Consider the following 18,712-nt stretch of genomic DNA (forward strand, 5'->3'; position numbering starts at 1 on the left):
CACCCCCCACCCCCCTTCCCCTGGTAACCCCTGAACTGTTTTCTTTGTCCATGTATTTGTTTATCTTTCACATATGAGTGAAGTTACATGATGTTTGTCTTTCTCAGTCTGTTTTATTTTGCTTAACATAATACCCTCCAGGTCCGTCCAGGTTGTTGCCAATGGGATGATTTTGTCGTTTTTATGGCTGAGTAGTATTCCACTGTGTGTGTATATATCTATATATACACCACATCTTCTTTATCCAATGAGAAAGTACTTTCTTGGTCATTCAACTTTAGATAGTATCTTTCAAATCTTCTTATAAAAAATGAGGATATGCACACTCGTAGATGTCCATACCCTCTCTTCCCTTTCCATCTCATAACTCATATATTATGAAGGTTTATAACATTTTCCCTCTGTTTTGGAACTATAACTAAGTCTTCTATGCTTTGTGTATAGGTTGATTCAAAAAACTAAAATCCAATAAAGGGCACTTAAAATACTACATTTGTGTACATATTATTTTCTGCAGAATCAAGAAGTGCAGTTGGACTTGTAGAGAAGGAAATGGAAGGCTTTTCCTAAATATGCGTAGCTCCGAAATAAGTATTTTTCAAAACCCAAGATGGAATGTTTTATCATTCATTACACTCCATATGCTATTCAGAATCATGCTAAATGTAATTTGCTTTATATAGGCCATGATTTTGCTGTAGAGCTTTTTATTTTTCAGGGAGTTTCTGTTGGCCTTACTTTTTTCTTGTTGACAGAAGAAACAATCACCTTCTATTGCTATCTCTTTCACTAAATTTGTACAACTTCTTAAATCATCTTATTTTTGAAGTGAATCCATTTTCTTATCAAATATATTTGTCTGCAAATTTTCTGACTATGCATTTTTTTTTTAAAACCCATTGCCTTTATACCTGCTGCCCAGCCAACAGCTTAAGGATTCTTTTCATTGCTACTCTGAATTGTGGCCATTATTTCTTGGATTCCATATCTTCATCTTTTTTGATTTCCATTTTCATTTTCTTAGAGTATATATTCAAGTGATTTTTTTTTTTCAGAAAGGGAGGTGAATGTTCAATTCTTTCAGTCTGACTTGCAGACTGATAAATTGGCTAGATATAGAATTCTATGTTTCAAGCCACTTTCTGTTAGCCTTTTGAAGGCATTGTCCCATTGTTTTCTGACATAAAGCTGGAAAATCTGAAATCCAATATGATTCTTTTGCAATGATCCCTTTGCAAAGGGGTTGTTTTTGCCCTCAGGAGGCTTTTAAGAATTTTCTCTTTAACTTAATATACTAAAATTTCATAAGGGTGTGTGAGTTCACAATGAGTGCTTTTAAAAAGCTATCAGTTATTTAACCAACAGGCCTTTTGATATCTTGTTACATTGTCAGCAGTGTTGAAGATGTTCAGGGTACATACAAGAGGAATACAATTATTTCTGAGAGAGCTTCAATCCATAGGAGGACATTTTCAGTCTAGCTAAAGAATGAATTTTTTTTTTTTTTAAAGATTAGCACCTGAGCTAACATCTGTTGCCAATCTTCTTTTTTTTTTCCTTCTTCTTCTGCCCAAAGGCCCCCCAGTACGTAGTTGTATATTCTAGTTGTAGGTCCTTCTGGTTGTACGAGAATGAATTCTTAAATGACTCTTGCATAAAGAATTCTTAATAAGCCAAATTGAGTTCAGTCATTTATTTTGTGTCTGATGAGATTGTGTATAGTACATTCTACTTATTTTTGCACCTTCTGATAAAAATATTAAATTCTATGACTTTGTTAGGAGGGAACAAAGTCAGCCATTCCTTTGCTCTGTTGCCTCTTTTTGCTAAAAGCTAAAGTTATCTTTTCTACTAATTTTTCTCCATTACTGTTATTAAAAAATATTTTTAATAGATATTTCAAATTATGTTACAATAGGCCATTTATTTAGTAAATGACTATGGAAGTTGGAATTACTTATTTCATTTCCTCTTTTTGGGCTGTCCTGCAACTTGATCACATCTACAGCAAGCTTCTTGCTGGATTAGTTTGTCTTCTTGAGACTATTGCTATCCTTTCTTTTAGGATCATAGAGCTCACATCCCCTAACCTAAGTATCTATACCAGCAAAGAAAATGAAACTGTGGCCATTTTTACCTTTTTCTAGTGGGTACACTCCTAGACCACTGAGACCTCCAGACCGCTAAGGCCAGATTCCTGTCATCACAGTGAGTAATGACATGGTCTCCTTTCAAAGCAGATGAGAATAAGTGAAATAGATTGGGAATAAAGACTTGAAATGGTTTCCCCAAAAAATGAATAAAGTGAGAATCCTACCTCAAAATGTCTTTATAATCTGTCTCCAATAAGAGAAAACAATCAAGGAATATTCTAGAGAAATTGGTACTTAAAAGTAGAGAAAAAGAGCTCAGTTCTTTTATAGTAAAGCCTTGAGATAATTTAAAGTCATGTTTTTCAATCCTTGGTGTGATTCAGAGTCCTCTAGAGATGCTTGTTAAAAATACAATTCCCTGGGCCCCACCCGCGGAGCATCTGGAGCAGGTAGAGCTGCCTCTATCCACTCCCAGCCCCGGAGACTTTCCAAGGTATTCTTTGAGATTTTCTTTGATAGAACTTGATCTAGCAGTTAAAAATCTAAGGATCTGTATTGCAAAAGAACAGCTGAATGCTATTGCCAAACAGTTGCCACCCACCCCACCCTCAAAAGGTGTTGCCTTGTTGTGATGTTCTTGCAACGTTTATCTTTCCCTGCATATCTCTAAGCAACTCAGACGACTAACTGTTGTTGGTTAAGTTAGATGAGATAGGACATTAAAATTCCCCTATGGGAGTTTTCTCAACTACCTTCTCAGACAAATGGTCAGAAGAAAAATCTTAAAGCAGAGGAAATTGAAGTCCTGACAATGGGTATGTGTGTACACACACACTCTAACACACACATGCATCACATTCTTATATATACACACCTGTGCACCAGACTTTTTACCTTAGAGATGAAGGTTTGTAGTAAGACACAAATTTCAGAATTTCCTTCGGACATGACTAACGGGAAAATCTTGTAGCCATGAAAGAATAAAATAATTTGAAAGACAATGAGGAAATGGGATAAAATACTAGGATTTCAGGACAGAGAGAAGCTGCGTGGTCACTAAGTCCCAGCCTTTCTGCGTGTTTTAATGTCCTCCCCGACACACCAGTGATCGGCACCTCAGATTTGAATTTCTCAAGGGTTGGGGAATTCAAGGACTCCAGAGGTCACTCATTCCGCTTTTGTTATAGCTCCCTTAGGAATTTCTTCCTTACCTGGACAGAAAATCTGTGTCCTTTAGTTTCATTTTAATATCTATTTGTCTGACATTAATACAGTTATACCCTTGCACCAAAATTAAACAAAAACATCACAAGAAAACTCCAGACCAAAATCTCTTAAAAGTACAGGCTCAAATATCCTCATCAAAATACTAGCAAATGGAATTCGGCAGCATATAAAAAGGATTGTACACCATGACCACATGGGATTTAGCACAGGAAGGCAAAATTAGCTTAACATATAGAAACGAATCAACATAATATACTATATTCATCAAATAAGGGACAGAAACCACATGATCATCTCAATAGACGCAGAAAAGCAAAATCCAACTGGCCTCATGGAATGAGTTGGGCAGTATAGCACCTGTTCTAATTTCTGTAGGAGCTTGTGAAGGGTCAGCATTAGTTCTTCCTTAAAAGTTTGGTGGGATTCACTAGTGAAGCCATGTGGGCCTGGGCTTTTCTTTGTGAGAAGTGTTTTTATATTAATAATTCAATCTCTTTACTTCTTATAGCTCTATTCAGATTTTCACTTTCTTTTTGAGGCAGTTTTGGTAGTTTGCGTCTTTCTAATAATCTGTTCATTTCATCGCGTTAATCTAATTTGTTGGCATACGATTGTTAACAGTATTCCTTTATACTCCTTTTTATTTCTGAAAGGTCAGGAGTGATATCCTTGTCCATTCTGATTTTAACAATTTGCATCTTCTTTCTTTTTCTCTTTGTTGACCTAGCTAAAGTTTTGTCAATTTTGTTCTTTTCAAGTTAATGAAACTTTTGGTTTTGTTGATTTTCTCTATTGTTTTTCTACTCTCTGTTTTATTTATTTCCTCTCTAGTTTTTAGGATTTTTTTCCTTCTGCTTGTTTTGGATTTAGTTTGCTCTTCTTTTCTAGTTTCTTAAGATGGAAAATTAGGTTCTTGATTTGGGATTTTTCTACTTTTTAATTTTTATTTATTTATTTATTTATTTAGAGGAAGACTGCCCTGAGCTAACATCTGTGCCCATCTTCCTCTACTTCATATGTGGGACGCCTGCCACAGCATGGCTTTTGCCAAGTGGTGCCATGTCCACACCTGGGATCCGAACCGGCGAACCCTGGGCCACCGAAGCAGAACATGCGCACTTAACCGCTGCACCACCGGGCCTGCCCCTCTTCTTTTTTAAATCTAGGCATTTGCAGGTTTAAATTTTCTCTCTAAGCCCTGCTTTCAATGCGTTTCATAAGCTTCGGTATGTCGTGTTTCATTTTGATTACTCTCAAAGTATTTTTTAATTTCCTTTGTGATTTCTTCCTTGATACTTTCGTTACTTAGGAGTATATTGTTTAATTTTCATATATTTGTGGATACACTAAATTTCCTGTGTTATTGATTTCTAATTTCATTCCATTGTGGTCAGATGATACATTTTGTATGATTTCAAAATTTACTGGGACTTGTTTTATGCCCTAGCATATGTTCTATCCTGGAGAACGTTCCATGTGCACTTGAGAAGAATGTATATTCAGCTATTCTTGGATGGAATGTTCTATATATGTCTATTAGGTATAGTTGGTTTACAGCATTGTCTAAATCATCTTTTTTAACTGGCCTTTGCCTAGTTCTTGAAATACTATTATATTTTTCATTTCTAGAACTTCTTTTTGGTCCTTCAAAATTAAGCTTAGTTATTTTGTTTGTTTGTTTTGTTTTTTGTTTGGCAGTAGAGTTTAATTTTCGTAACATTTAAAAATTTGCAGATTTCACACATAAAAGAGAAATAAATTTTCAGTTTTTCTTAAAAGACAGTAAATAAAGGGATGAAGGGAAAAAAAGAAAGTAAGATCTGGCATCACAGGGCCTCAATCCTGCCTGGCGACAATCAGCTGAAACCACAGTGTGGCTTCTCACTCAGGTCCTGCACATGTCCCTGGAGACATCTGAGTTTGCGACCCCTTTCCCCATCAATGACAATTTTCAGTTGCTCACTTACAGGTGTATGGGTGGGACAGAGGCCAGTGTTACTAATGGGGTGTGGAGGAGAGAATGCCAAAGGCTCACAGAGACAAAGGGCTAAAGAGGCGAGGATGCAGAGCCTTGGCCTGGCGTGTGGGAGCTGGCAAGTCTCAGCCTCCTCTCAAACTCTGGGGTTTTTCAATCCCACCACCCTCCAGGTTCCAAGTGCCTGTTTTGTTTTGTTTTGTTTTGGTGAGGAAGATTGGCCCTGAGCGAACATCTGTTGCCAATCTTCCTCTTGTTTATATTTTCTCTCCCCAAAGCTCCAGTACATAATTGTATATCCTAGCTGTAAGTCCCTTTAGTTCTTCTATATGGGATGCCGCCACAACATGGCTTGACAAGTGGTGCACAGGTCTGCACCCAGGGTCAGAACCAGCCAACTCGGGGCTGCCAAAGCTGAGTGTGTGAACTTAACGGCTTGACCACAGGGCTGGCCCCGCTAAGAGCCTGTTTTATTTAAAGCCTTTGCCAACACTAAGAAATACACCACAAACAAAGACCCAGACTAATGCTGGAAGCCCATGCTTGGTTATTTTTATTTAGAGATTTCTCTCTAGTCATATTTGACTCCCTTTTTTATTTCTATACACAAATTAGGCAAACTTACTTTATATTTAGTATGTGACAATTCCAACTAATGCAAATTTTTATAGATTGAGTCTGTTGTGTGCTCTCATTCGTATTACCCTCTTTTCTTGTTTATTCTGTCATACTTGACACGAGCTCCTGTTCTTTGGAACTTTATCTTGGAAATTCTTTAAGGCCTGACTTTAAGCTATTTTCTTTCATAAAAGATTTGGCTTGCTTCTCTGGGTACCTGAGGTTACTTTAACTTTTTATTTTTATTTAATTTTTTTGGTGAGGAAGATTGGCCCTGAGCTAACATCTGTGCCAATCCTCCTCTATTTTGTATGTGGGATGCTGCCACTGCATGGCTTGATGAGCAGTATGTAGGTCCACGCCTAAGATCTGAACCCACGAACCTCAGGTTGCTGAAACAGGCAGCACGAACCCAACCACTACACCACTGGTCTGGCCCCTTACTTTAACTTGTTCGACTGAGGTTTTTAAAACCTCATGGGTAGTTTGAAATCAGGCCAAAACTCATATGAGGCCTGCCAGGGAAGATGTTTTTCTCCCTTCTACTCAATGCCAAAGTCAAAATTGGAAGTGTCCTTGTTGTCTTTTTCATCGGGGTGAATTTATTTGTAGTTTCTCATTACATTGATGCTATACTCCTTGGGGTTCCCAACTGTATGCAGGATATCCTTATAGATTCTGCACTTTGGGCAGGCTTTGGATTTTAGCTTCTGTTCTTTGTGTTCTGAAGGGCTACCCAATAAAAGCTCAAGGTCACCAGGGTTGGGCAGATGACCTCAAGGTGAAAACCAACCTCAGGGCTCTTTCCTATCTGGATTTCAACTTTCATTTCATTTTTGGCCTGTGAGGCTTTTTTTACTGCCAGCTCAGGGATGCATTTATAAATACATGTATTTTAAAATTGTATTCAGCAGTTTTAGTTGTTTGTTTGAGAAAGCTATCTAAGGTATGTAGTTCATTATACCGCCCCATATTACCCATTAGTCCCCAGAAGCACAGCAACTTCTACAATTCAGAGAAAAGAACATATGAACAAGTTGATACTTTTGACTACTTTCTTGATGCATCTCACGATCTGAAAAGACACCTTCTTAAGAGGAAGTGCTTGGGGCACAACCATTCCCACTGCTCACCCTTAGCCCCTCCACTCTTGTGTCTACCCACTCTCCTTGACATCAAAGTCTTAGATCAGAAAGAAGTGTTCCCAAAGCAGAGAGCAGCAGGAAGAATAAATATGTGAGGGAAAGCTACAGGAACAGAGTGCCAAGCTGAAGGTCAGAAGCGGGTGGATAGTCAGATAAAACAGAGGAGTGAAGCGGGAGGGTCAGAGTGAGGGATCATGGCCATGCTGCGTAGAGTTAGAGTGCCACAGGATAGCCCTCCAATATTTGAGGTCAGTTTCATGTCTCCTCTAATCCTTCTTCGAGCTGTGCCTCTGTATCTTTCACCTTGTGGCATGAGAACTGCCCTGTTGAACATTACTGGCAAAGCCGTATCCTCCTGCAGCAGACACTGTCACTCCATTAATGCAGTCAGCCAGAACTGCTCCAGCTTTGCCCTGTTGACTCATTTTGAGCCATCACCTAAAACATCCCAACTCTTTTCCATTCCTAATGCTAATTCATACCTCTCCCATTTCTTATCTTATTGGATGGGTTTGTTTTTTTTTAAATCTGGGTGCGTGGACACACATTTTCCACTTCACTTTGTTAGTTGCATCTTGCCATTCTAACCAGCAAGAGCTTTTAGTCCTGATTCTGTCTTCACTAGTACTTACTGTTTTTCTTGTCGTTTGCCAATTTGATGAGTACTTCAGTATCTATTCATCTAAACACTGATAAAATATTTAGCTAGATCCAGGCTTACCTCTTGAAATTCCCTTCCAAGCTGATGTTAATGCATTACTCAATACCCTTATTCATTACTCAATACTACTAGCCGGAGTAGTCCGCACAGATGTCGTGTATGATCTTGTCAGTAGCCTTGTTACAAGTAAACGTTTTGCTGACCTACCACTATAGCAACCATCTCAAAAGAGAAACCAAGGCAAGTTCAACAAGACTTGTTCTTGGTGCAACCATTTTCGATTATAGCAATCTCTGCTGCCTTTCAAAGTTTAAAGTGACCCACCAACATCCTTTTTATTAATCCACTCTAGAAAATGATCCAAGATTGTCATCAAACTCACCAGTTTGGGGTTTATGTGACCATACTTTCTTCCCTCTTTTGAAGACCAAAAGCATTTTAATCCATTGAGATCATTTAGCCTACCTGGTTGAGTTCTTATGCACTTTATTAGATAGGCAGCTGTAAAAGGAGGCCTAGAATCCAGGGGCTTAAACAAAATAGAAGTTCATTTCTCTCTCACATAAAAGCTAGATAGGCATCTCTGCTTGTTATGGCAGCTTCACAATAATCAGGGACTCTGTGTTCTTCTCTCCTGTTGCTGTAGCGTTATTAATGGGCAGCTTCTATCACACAGATTAAGATGTCTATGCCTACTCCTGCTCTCACTTCTTCATTTCAGCCAGTGGGAAGACAGAAAGGAAGAAAGGGAAGGGCATGCTCTTTCTTTTACTGTAAACAACCCAGAAAGTTCAGACATCACTTTTGCTTTTACTTCATTGGTCATAACTTAATCACATGGTCACATATAGCTCAAAGGGAGGCTGGGAAATACTTATCTTCATTTTGGATAGCCAAGGACCTACCTAGATTGACCAACTCGTCCAGGTTTACCCAGGACTTTTCCAGTTCTAATACTGAAAGTACTGCATGCTGGGAACCCCCTCACTCCTGGGCCAACAGGGAGGTTCATCACCCCATGTCTAGCTGAAACTTGGATTCTAAAGAAAGATGAGGGAAATGGTTATAGGTGGACCACCACATCTCTTCTTCACTCTCTAATTTGTCTTATAGATCTACTATTTATTCCTGTTTGTGGGCTGCCTTTCGTTCTCTTAGCTTGAAGACTTTTCTCCTTGAAATAGAGGATTAAAGCAAAATAGGTATTAATGAGTCTGCATGATTCTTATTATCTGTCAACACTGCATCAATTATCCACTCTCCTTTCTCTTACCTCTGAACATTTATTTAAGTCCCTTTGCTGATCTTGGCCTTAAAAAAAAAAAGTCACTCAGACAGTTCACAAAAGAATATGTAAAAATGGCCAAGAAGCACATGAGTAGACACTTAACATCACTAGAAATCAGGAAAATAGATTAAACCCACAAGGCAAATCAAACCCACAATGAGATCCTGCTATACATCCATTAGAATAACTAAACTTCAAGAAGACTGATAATAGCAAGTATTGGTGAGAATGTGGCACAACCGGTACTGTCATGCACTGCTGTCAAGAATGCAAAATGGGACCCCATTTTGAAAGAGTGGTGTTTAAGTTTGGCAGTATCTTAAAAAGTTAGACACCCATCTACAGTACAACCCAGCCATTCCACTCCTAGGTGTTTGCCCAAGAAAAATGAAAGCTTGTGCTTCTATGAAGACTTGATCACAAATGTTCACAGCAACTTTATTTGTAATAGCCATACACCTGTAAACAACCCAAACGTCTGTCAACTGGTGAATGGATAAACACATTGTAGTATATCCATACGATAGGATGCTACTCGTCCATAAAAAGGAACAAACAAATAAAATTCATTTATTAAACAACATGGATGAATTCCAAAATCATTACATTGAGTAAAAGAAGCCAGACCAAAAAAAAAAAAAGAGATATATGATTCCACTTATTGTATAATCCCATTTGTATAAACTTCTAGAAAATGCAAACTAACATATAGTGACAGAAACAGATCGGAGGCACCTAGGGACAGGGGTAGAGGGTGCGATGGATTACAAAGGGACATAGAAAATTTTTAGGGGTGATGGAAATAAATATTTAATATCTTGACTTAGTGGCGCTTAATTTTACGCTTTAAATGTGTGCAGGTTACAACTTACTGAAGTCGTTTGAAGAAAGTGAACTACTTTTGGTAAAACTAAAGTCAAGATAGCAGTTGGCCTTGTCCAAGGGTAGCTGTTGTGGTGCATAATGACTAGAAGGAGCCATGAGGAGATTTCTGGAGATGCTGGCCGTGTTCTGTTTTTTATCTGGGTGCTGGTTACATGAGTATGTTCACTTTGTAAAAATGAATTGAGCGGTACAATTATGATTGCTGTGCTTTTGGATATGTATGCTGCAGTTCAATAATGTTTACTTAGGAACAAATCAAGTCCCATCTCCTTTTGGTCTTTATTTTTCCTGATACTTTTCTTACAAATCCAACTGTACAAAGTCATCTTTGTTTCTGGTCCCTTCTTTCCATTTTCTGTGTGTGTGTTTTCAAAAAGACTGATTGTGTCTCAGAGCTTTCAGAGAATAACACAGTTTTCTTACAGGTATGTCCTTATTTACTAACTAGAACAATCTGAAGTTCTGTATACCTTGCTGATTTTGAAAAGCAATTTGAGGCTTGCAGACTACATGCTCCTTGAGAGCAGGTGTTGGATTCTAACATCTAGAACAGTTCCTGGCACATTAAAATGTGCTTGATAAATATATTCACTTCATGAAGGTTGCTGCACATTTGCTTGATATGCTATCTAATATATGTTTCTTTTGAATAAAGTAAGCCCTTCCATCATATTCCACTTTTGAATTTCATCATACCAGTCTTTTTTTTTTTTCAAGATTTTATTTTTCCTTTTTCTCCCAAAGCCCCCCGGTACGTAGTTGTGTATTTTAGTTGTGGGTCCTTCTAGTTGCGGTATGTGGGATGCCGCCTCAGCATGGCTTGATGAGCGGTACCATGTCCGCATGCAGGATCCCAACCGGCAAAACCCTGGGCCGCTGAAGCGGAGCACGCGAACTTAACCACTCGGCCAAGGGGCCGGCCCCTATACCAGAATTAAGTTAATTAAAACTGTGGATTTACCTTATTGGCCATTCCCTGTACTTTGGGGGAACTGAAGCCATAAGCATTTTGTTTCTCAACTACTTTCCTCATGAGAATCATTGGGAATGTCCTGCCTTCTTTTTCTTCTTTCTATGCCATACTTGTTTTTTTCCCTCCATCCTCACCCATATTTTGTACAAAAACCTCTCAGGCAGTGTTTGAACTTTTCTCACAAGTGCATACGTGGTTACGTTATTTATTGTTTAATATTAAGATTTATTCTAGGGGCTGACCCGGTGGCCTAGTGGTTAAGTTCACATGCTCCGTTTCGGCAGCCTGGGGTTGGCAGGTTAGGATCCCAGGTGCAGACCTACACTCTGCTCATCAAGCCATCCTGTGGTGGCATCCCACATACAAAATAGAGGACAATTGGCACAGATGTTAGCTCAGAACCAATCTTCCTCACCACCACCCCCCCAAAAAAAGATTTATTCTGCAAAGTAGACTTCTGAATCATTTTTGTTTTCATCTTTGTACATCTCTTTATTTAAAAAAAATGCACTTTATTTTAAAAATCCTCCTGAGCAGCTCAGCTAGTCTCTGAGCAAGCCCATTCTTCCCTTTCTTTGTGGGATCCAATTCCTCCCTAGTTAGGAACTTCTCATTTCAGCCCTTTATATTAAAGTCCAGAATGCTAAATGCCCCCATGCCATCTGTTACAAAACCGTTCCCCTCCCATATTTCTCTCCCAAAGCCCCATAGGTAGCTTGCAAGAAGTAGTAACAATATCATGTATATTCCTTAGGTTTTCAATCTCCTGTGTAATAATTTACAAATATTGTATTAAAAATTCTTTCTGGTCTCTTTTAAGCAATGCCTCTTGTCTTTCCGTAAGTGTCTTTCTTTCTTAATTTTATGCCATCTAAGAAGGTGGCACAGGCCCTTGATCATGTCTGGATCCATCAGTCTATCTCTTTCTATCTACCTATCTATCTATCTACCTATCTGTTCGTCCATCTTGTATTTCTTTTTCAGAAAGTTTTATAGATTCTCGCTTAGTTGTGTTTCTCCAGTACTACACTGGTTCTTCACTTTCTTTTTCTTCTCTACTACCTTTTTGTTCTAGTCAACAGTATTTTGATTCAAGCTTTGTTTCTATTCATTTCCTCAGAATCTTACATTTCCTAGTTCCTTTTCTTTCTAGAAGGAGTGTATATTATTTCTTCCCATGGATCTAGGAATTTTACCTCTTCTCTCAAGTGGCATCAGAATAATATACAGTCACTCTTTTGGCAGGAAAAATATGAATTCAGAAACATGAGTATCCCTTTTAAGAAGAGAATCAGCTTTTGATGAAGGGGAAATGAAGAAGCAATCTCGTGACTGTTTAGTCAGGTGCAGTACAGCAAACTGCCTCTGCTCCAGAATATTCCCAATGCTCATGAGTCACACAGCTCGTTTCAAAGCCAACTCAGGTGGACTAAGTTCAAAGGTCTGTGCAGGTGGCATTCTGCTATACTCTGGTTTTCCCTCCTGGATGTCATTGGCTTTTTGCTAATTGTCACTCAAGGTCCAAGGAGATAAGAATTTTTCTCAGATGAGTTACAGAGTTGGCCTTTATCTTTTAAAATGAAACACTCATCCCCATGCATGTATATATCTCCAGGTTTGTGAACAATATCTTAGACAACCTCACAAAGCCGTAAATACGCTAATGTAGAAGACAGTGAGGTGGCTGCGCACCTTGAATCCTGAAGTTCTAGTGGCCATGGCCTCTGGTGTAAGCACTAGTGCAAGAGAATGACAGCCACGTACAGGCAGAAGCCGAGACATGAAGAAAGAATGCATTGCTGTTGTCTCTGGGGCCTGCTCTACCCAGCCTTGTCATAGATTATTTACTTTGGCTGAAACTTTCTTGGTTAACCTTATATTATCTAGGTTTCCGTCACTAGTATCCAAAAAGCCTTGAACAGCACATGTGCCCCTTAACCCAGTGGGATCCCGGTCTCTGACAGCCCCTGTCAGTAAGTGGACTTTTGGGAAGATGGAGTCAGATCTGGACCCTCCAGACCTGCATACCTGGACTCGGAAGCCCATATAGAAGGGAGGAGGGGAAAGAGGGCAGGTCAACAAACAGTTCAGATGCGGAAGTAGTGGCTTGTTCATTAGGACTCTGGCGCAAGGTCAACCTGGTAAACCAAGTGATCAGCGTCTACAGAAGGCAAAATGAGAACCGTTCCCAAGCTTTAAGCAGACCCCACCCTTCTTTTCAAAGCCTTGCTGACTGTTCTTATTTCCAGGGGAAGCACCCCACAGAGGTGCTGTTTCTTCCAACCAGCAGAGACTCACCTTCCTCCCTCCACCTCAGTCGTGAACTTTTTTGAGTTCATAGGTATTCACTCATTTATTGTATAACAATACTGTGAGGTAGGTACTATTATTATACCCTTGTTGTATACGTAAGAAAACGCAGGCATAAAGAGTAGCAGGAGCATGCCCAGGTCACGCGGCTGCTAAGTGGTACAGCTGCGACAGGAGCCCTGGCAGTCTGGCTCCAGAGCTGGCCCAGCAGAGAGATGTAAATTCAACACCTCACCAAAAGTGTCCTATGAGCCTGCTGTCATCCCGGAGTCTTTCACACCTGTTACCTGTTTGTGGATACCACTTCAAGGTCATAAAAGGCACACCAATCTCATGCACTTAACTCCACTCCCCCTAAAATCCCACTAAATTCTAGTAAAGATTAATGAGGATTATGTTCACCCACGAGGACAAAGAACATTAAAGACAACAATGGATGAGAAATTTGAACACGTCTTTTTAAAAAGACGAGCAGAAAGATTAAGGAGAATTGATTTAAGAAAGCTCAGAAAGAGGCTGCAGAGTGGCTCTCTCATGAGAGGGGAGAAAGCTCACCCAAAACCTCAACCTGTGACCTAAGAACTCAAAAGTTTACTACTGTAAATAGCATCCTCAAAAAGATAAAAGAGGACATTTCACTCTGAAATAAAAACAAGAGTCTAGGAAAAAGAGGAATAATCAAGGAACAAGAAAGAGCATTTCAAAATTTAAAATATGGTATAATGATACATAAAAATTTAATAGGATGCATAGAAGATGCAGTTGAAAAAAATCTCCAAGAAGGTAGATTAAAAAGGGAAAGATACAGAAATCAGGGAGATAGGAGGGATAATATGAGAAAATTGGAGGCTTCGTATAGGAATCCAAAACCTGCTAATAGGAGTCCCAAAAAACCCAAACTGGGAGACAGAAGGAAAGAAATTATCAAAGAGCACAGTATCTCTAGATTACATGGGTCAACCAAATAAATGCCCAGCCCAACCAATGAAAAAGACTCACACCGGGGAATGTTAGTGTGACATCTCAGACTATGAGAGGGAAAGAAGATCCTAAATGCTTCCAGACAGAGGAAAACTCACCCAGAAAGAAACGGAAAATAGCATGGGATTTTACAAAGGTAACCGTGGAAGCTGAGGGGAAATGACCTGGTTGACTGCGGTGTTCAGGTCTTTTTTATCTTTACGGATCTTCTGTCTACTTGTTCCATCAATTACTGAGAAAGGAGTGTTGAAGTGGCCACCACAATTGTGAATTTGGCTATTTCTCTTTTCAGCTCTTTTTGTCTCGTGGAGTTGGAACTTCCACTGTTAGGTGCATACCCATTCAGGATTGTTACATATTCTTGGAGAATTTATCTCCTTATCATTATATAATACCTCTCTCTATGCCTAATAAAATTGCTTGTTCTGAAATCTATCTTATCTGATCTTAATATAGCTACTCCAGCTTCCTTTTGGTTACTGTTTATATATTTTATCTTTCTCCATCTAAGCACATTTAGTATGTGATTATTGATATGACACAATTGGGTTAAACTCTACTGTCTTGCTACCTCGTCTCTTTCTACCTGATCCTTGTTTCCTTTTTTCTCTTTTTCTGCCTTCTCTTGGGTAATATGAAGACCTTTTATGATTCCATGTTATCTTCTCTACAGAATTATTATATATACACCTCCTTAAAAATTCTTTTAGTGGTTGCCCTAGGATTTGTAATATATATATTTCTAATAAATCAGAATCTACCTTGAAATAATAATGTAGCACTTAATGTTTAGTATAATGGCTTTACAACCATATATTCTCAATTTCTTCCTCCCTTTCTTTGTGCTATTGTTGTCAAAACTTTAACTTTTACATATACTTCAAACATGTAATGCATTACTACTATTTTGTTTTAGGCAGTAAGCGATGTCTTGGCGTAATTAAATATAAGAAAAAAAATTTTATCTTACTTTAATTTATTCCATTTCTAGTTTTTCTCATTTATTTGTGTAGATCCAGCTTTCAGTCCGATATAGATGTATTTCTTTGGCCTGAAGAACTTCCTTTCATATTTCTTGTAGGGTAGATCTTCTGGCAATGAATTTCCTCAGTGTTTGATTCTCTGAAAAAGCATTTATTTCTTGGTTGGTTTGTTTGCTTTTGAAAGATATTCTTGCTGAGTATAGGATTCTAGGTTGAAAGCTTTTCTTTCAGCACTTTAAAGATGTCACGCCATTGTCTTCTTATTTCCTATGAGAAATCTTTTTTTCCTTCCTCTGTATGCAATGTTTCTTTTTGGTCCCGTTGCCTACAATGTTTTCTTTCTGTTTTTGTTTTCAATAATTTGAATATGATGTGCCTATGTGTGTGTTTGTTTGGTATTTATCCAGTTTGGTGTTCTCTGAGCTTTTCTTGGATTTGTGATTTAGTGTCTGTCATTACTTTTGGAAAATTCTCAGCCATTATTTCTTCATATATTTCTTCTGTCTCATCCTCTCTCTCTCCCTCTTTTCATCTGGAATTCCAATTATGCATATGTTAGAGTGTTTGATGTTGTCCCACAGCTCCTTGAATGTTCTGGTTCCCCCCTACCATACACATAGACACACACAGACACACACACTCTCTCTTTTTTCTATTCGTGTTTCAGTTTGAGGAATTTCTATTAATCTATCTTCAAGTGTACTGATTATTTCCTCAGTAGTGTTGGGTCTACTGGAGAGCTAGTTACTACTGTGCTTTTCCTTTCTAGCGTTTCTATATGATTCTTTCTTATCATTTATTGTAGTTTCCGTTTCTTTGCTGAAATTACTCATCCAATCTTGCATCCTATCAACCTTCTCCATAATCATATATTAATCAGAGTTATTTAAATATCCTGTCAGCTCCAACTTCTGTGTCATATCTGAGTCTGGTTCTGATCATTGCTTCATCTCGTAGGAGTGTGTTTTTCATACCTCTTTGTATGGCTTATAATTTTTTTTATTGGAAGCTGTACATCTTGTGCAGGATGAAAAAGACTGAGGTCAATGTGGCAGTTGTCATGTCTTTCCTTCTTCTAGGCTTTAGTACGGGGGGTTGAATAATATAGATAGGCATTGGACTGGGTTTAAGATGAACTGAGGCTATGTTGACCTTCTGTGTACCACAAGCTGCAAATCCGGTAGGGACACTTTGGTTTAGGATGAGGGTTGGTTTATCAGAACAATGACTGTTCAAGTCTGAGCTTTAGGTCTTCCCTTTGTGCTCGGCCTCTAAAAGGGTCTGTCTGAACACTTTGTTTCTCTCCTGTCCCTATCCTAGTATTCTGCTGTTCCTTATTATTCAAAACTTGTTAGCTTAGCAGTTGGGGTCGTAGAGGGAGTGTATTCTGTGTGTCCTATGTTGGTCTGATTGAGCCTCAGATTTAGACATGCACTGTGTCCCTGGTATTGGGGGTGGAGGAATGGCTTTCCTGGTTCTCCCGTGCTTTTCCCAGCTGTAGTTGTGGGCCCTGCACAATCCTGCCTCGCCCACAGCAGAGTTTTCTTTTTTCCCTGTTGCTAGATGCAATGAATTTTCACCAATGCCTAGCGAAGCAGGGCTTTTTGCCCTCTTTCTTCTCACCTCCTACACGCACACACACATACACACACACACACAAACAGATTAAAGCTTTTATTCTGTTTGAGAGATTGAGGGGGAAAGGAGCCACCCCAAGTTTCTTGCCTCTCCCACAAGGGCTGCTATAAAGGACCTTATTGGGTCAATTGAGAGAGTTGTGATATGCACTATAGATTAAAGATAAAGATATTGTGTCAATATTAAATATCTTGAATTTGGTAGCTATAGTAGAGTTGTGTAAAAAAATAATCTTATTCCTAGGAAATCTCCACTGAAGTATTAATAGGTAAGGGGCATGAGGCATGCAGCCTACTCTCAAATGATTCAGAATAGAGAATAAGAAAAAAAATGTGGCAAAATGTTAAAAATGGATAAATTAGAGTATAAAAGAGTTTTCTGCATCATATAATTGCAACTTTTCTGGAAATTTGAAATTATGTCAAAACAAAAGTTTTTTAGAATCAATTTGTTCGACCCAGAATGTCGAGAGCTGAAAGAAGCGTCACTCTCATCCTTAAGCAAGAAAAGAGGCAGACTAGCTTCAAATTCACAACCTTCTTTCGGAAGCCCATTGGAGAGCTGAGGTTGCACAATAAGCAAATGACCCAACATCTAAGGAGAGACAAGCACATGTAGGGAGTGAGGAGACTCAGCCACTCCCTTACCCAGGGTAGATGTAACAAGTAGACACCTGTCCGAAGAGTTCAGCTGGAATAGTTGATGAACTGGTGAAGGGCCAGGTGTGAGTTGGTGGGACAGTGTTGAAGCTTGTTGCCATTCAGGTGATTCTTTCCATCTAGGTCTCAGAAAAGAAACAAACAAACAATTGTTAAACCACACAGAATGGTCTAGAACTCTGAGGCTAGAACTGGCGGGTGCAGTCATTCCAGTGGAAGGACAATAAGAGGGTTCTGTCATCAGAACCTGGAGATAGGAGGGTTGTGGTGTGCCTGGGATGAGAGAGCTCCTGATAGGAATTGAGAATTTCTGTCGGGACACGTGGCCAGCTGAGGTCACCCCATAGGGAGGGAACTTGGGGAAAAAATACCTGAAATTCACTGTTTTTCTTCCTCCCTCTGATCTCCTGCTGGCCCCTCCCCATTGGCTGAACCGGGAAAGCCAGGGAGATGGTTGACACAGGCTGCTTCCTGGGGCACACAGCATGGGAGCAGGGTGGGGCAGGCTGGGGAAAGGAGCCAGTAGAAGCTATCCATTGTAACTACCAAGCTGGCAGGTGGAGAACAGCCAAAAAGCACAGGAATCAGGTGGTTTTGAGTCCTGAGTCTGCTTGTTATTAACCACCTGCCTTTGGGCAAACTTCATCTGTCTGATCCTGTTTGTACGTTTATAAATAACAAGAGCTCTGCCTTCCTTGCAGGATGGTTGTGGGTTCTAAATGAGATAATGTATGTATGTAAAGTGCCTGGCCCATAGTTGGCTCTCGATAACTGGGATCTTTTGAAAAAATTACAGTAATCATTTATGCTGAGTATAACTGTTAGGGTATGAAAATATCAATCTTTCTGTGTGAAGAGGCCAGAGAGATAGGTACCCTACAGTGTGAGTGAATGGTGAGACTAGAATGGGAGAGATGCTCAGAGTGTTTACCAGGAGTATTAACATGCCCCTAGCTTTTGACCCAATAAATTTCACGTCTAGCTAGGAATTTATCCTGAGGAAATAAACATTTGAAAAGGAGACGGCAAGGTGGTTTATAACTTTGGTTCTGCAGGCAGAGAGATGTCGACTGAAATTCCAGCTCTGTCACTAGTCATATGACTGAATAAGTTACCCAATTTCTTTCAGACTCCCTTTATCCTTCTATAAAATAGGCATGAAAATAGTCCTTGCTGGATAGTTCTTGTAAGAATGTATGTAAGCTTAACACAGAGACTAGCCTACATAAGACAGTACGTTTAGCATTTTCATTTACAGTAGTGGAAAACAGGACAC

Source organism: Equus asinus, chromosome 7 (genome assembly GCF_041296235.1).
Source record: "Equus asinus isolate D_3611 breed Donkey chromosome 7, EquAss-T2T_v2, whole genome shotgun sequence".
NCBI lineage: Eukaryota > Metazoa > Chordata > Mammalia > Perissodactyla > Equidae > Equus > Equus asinus.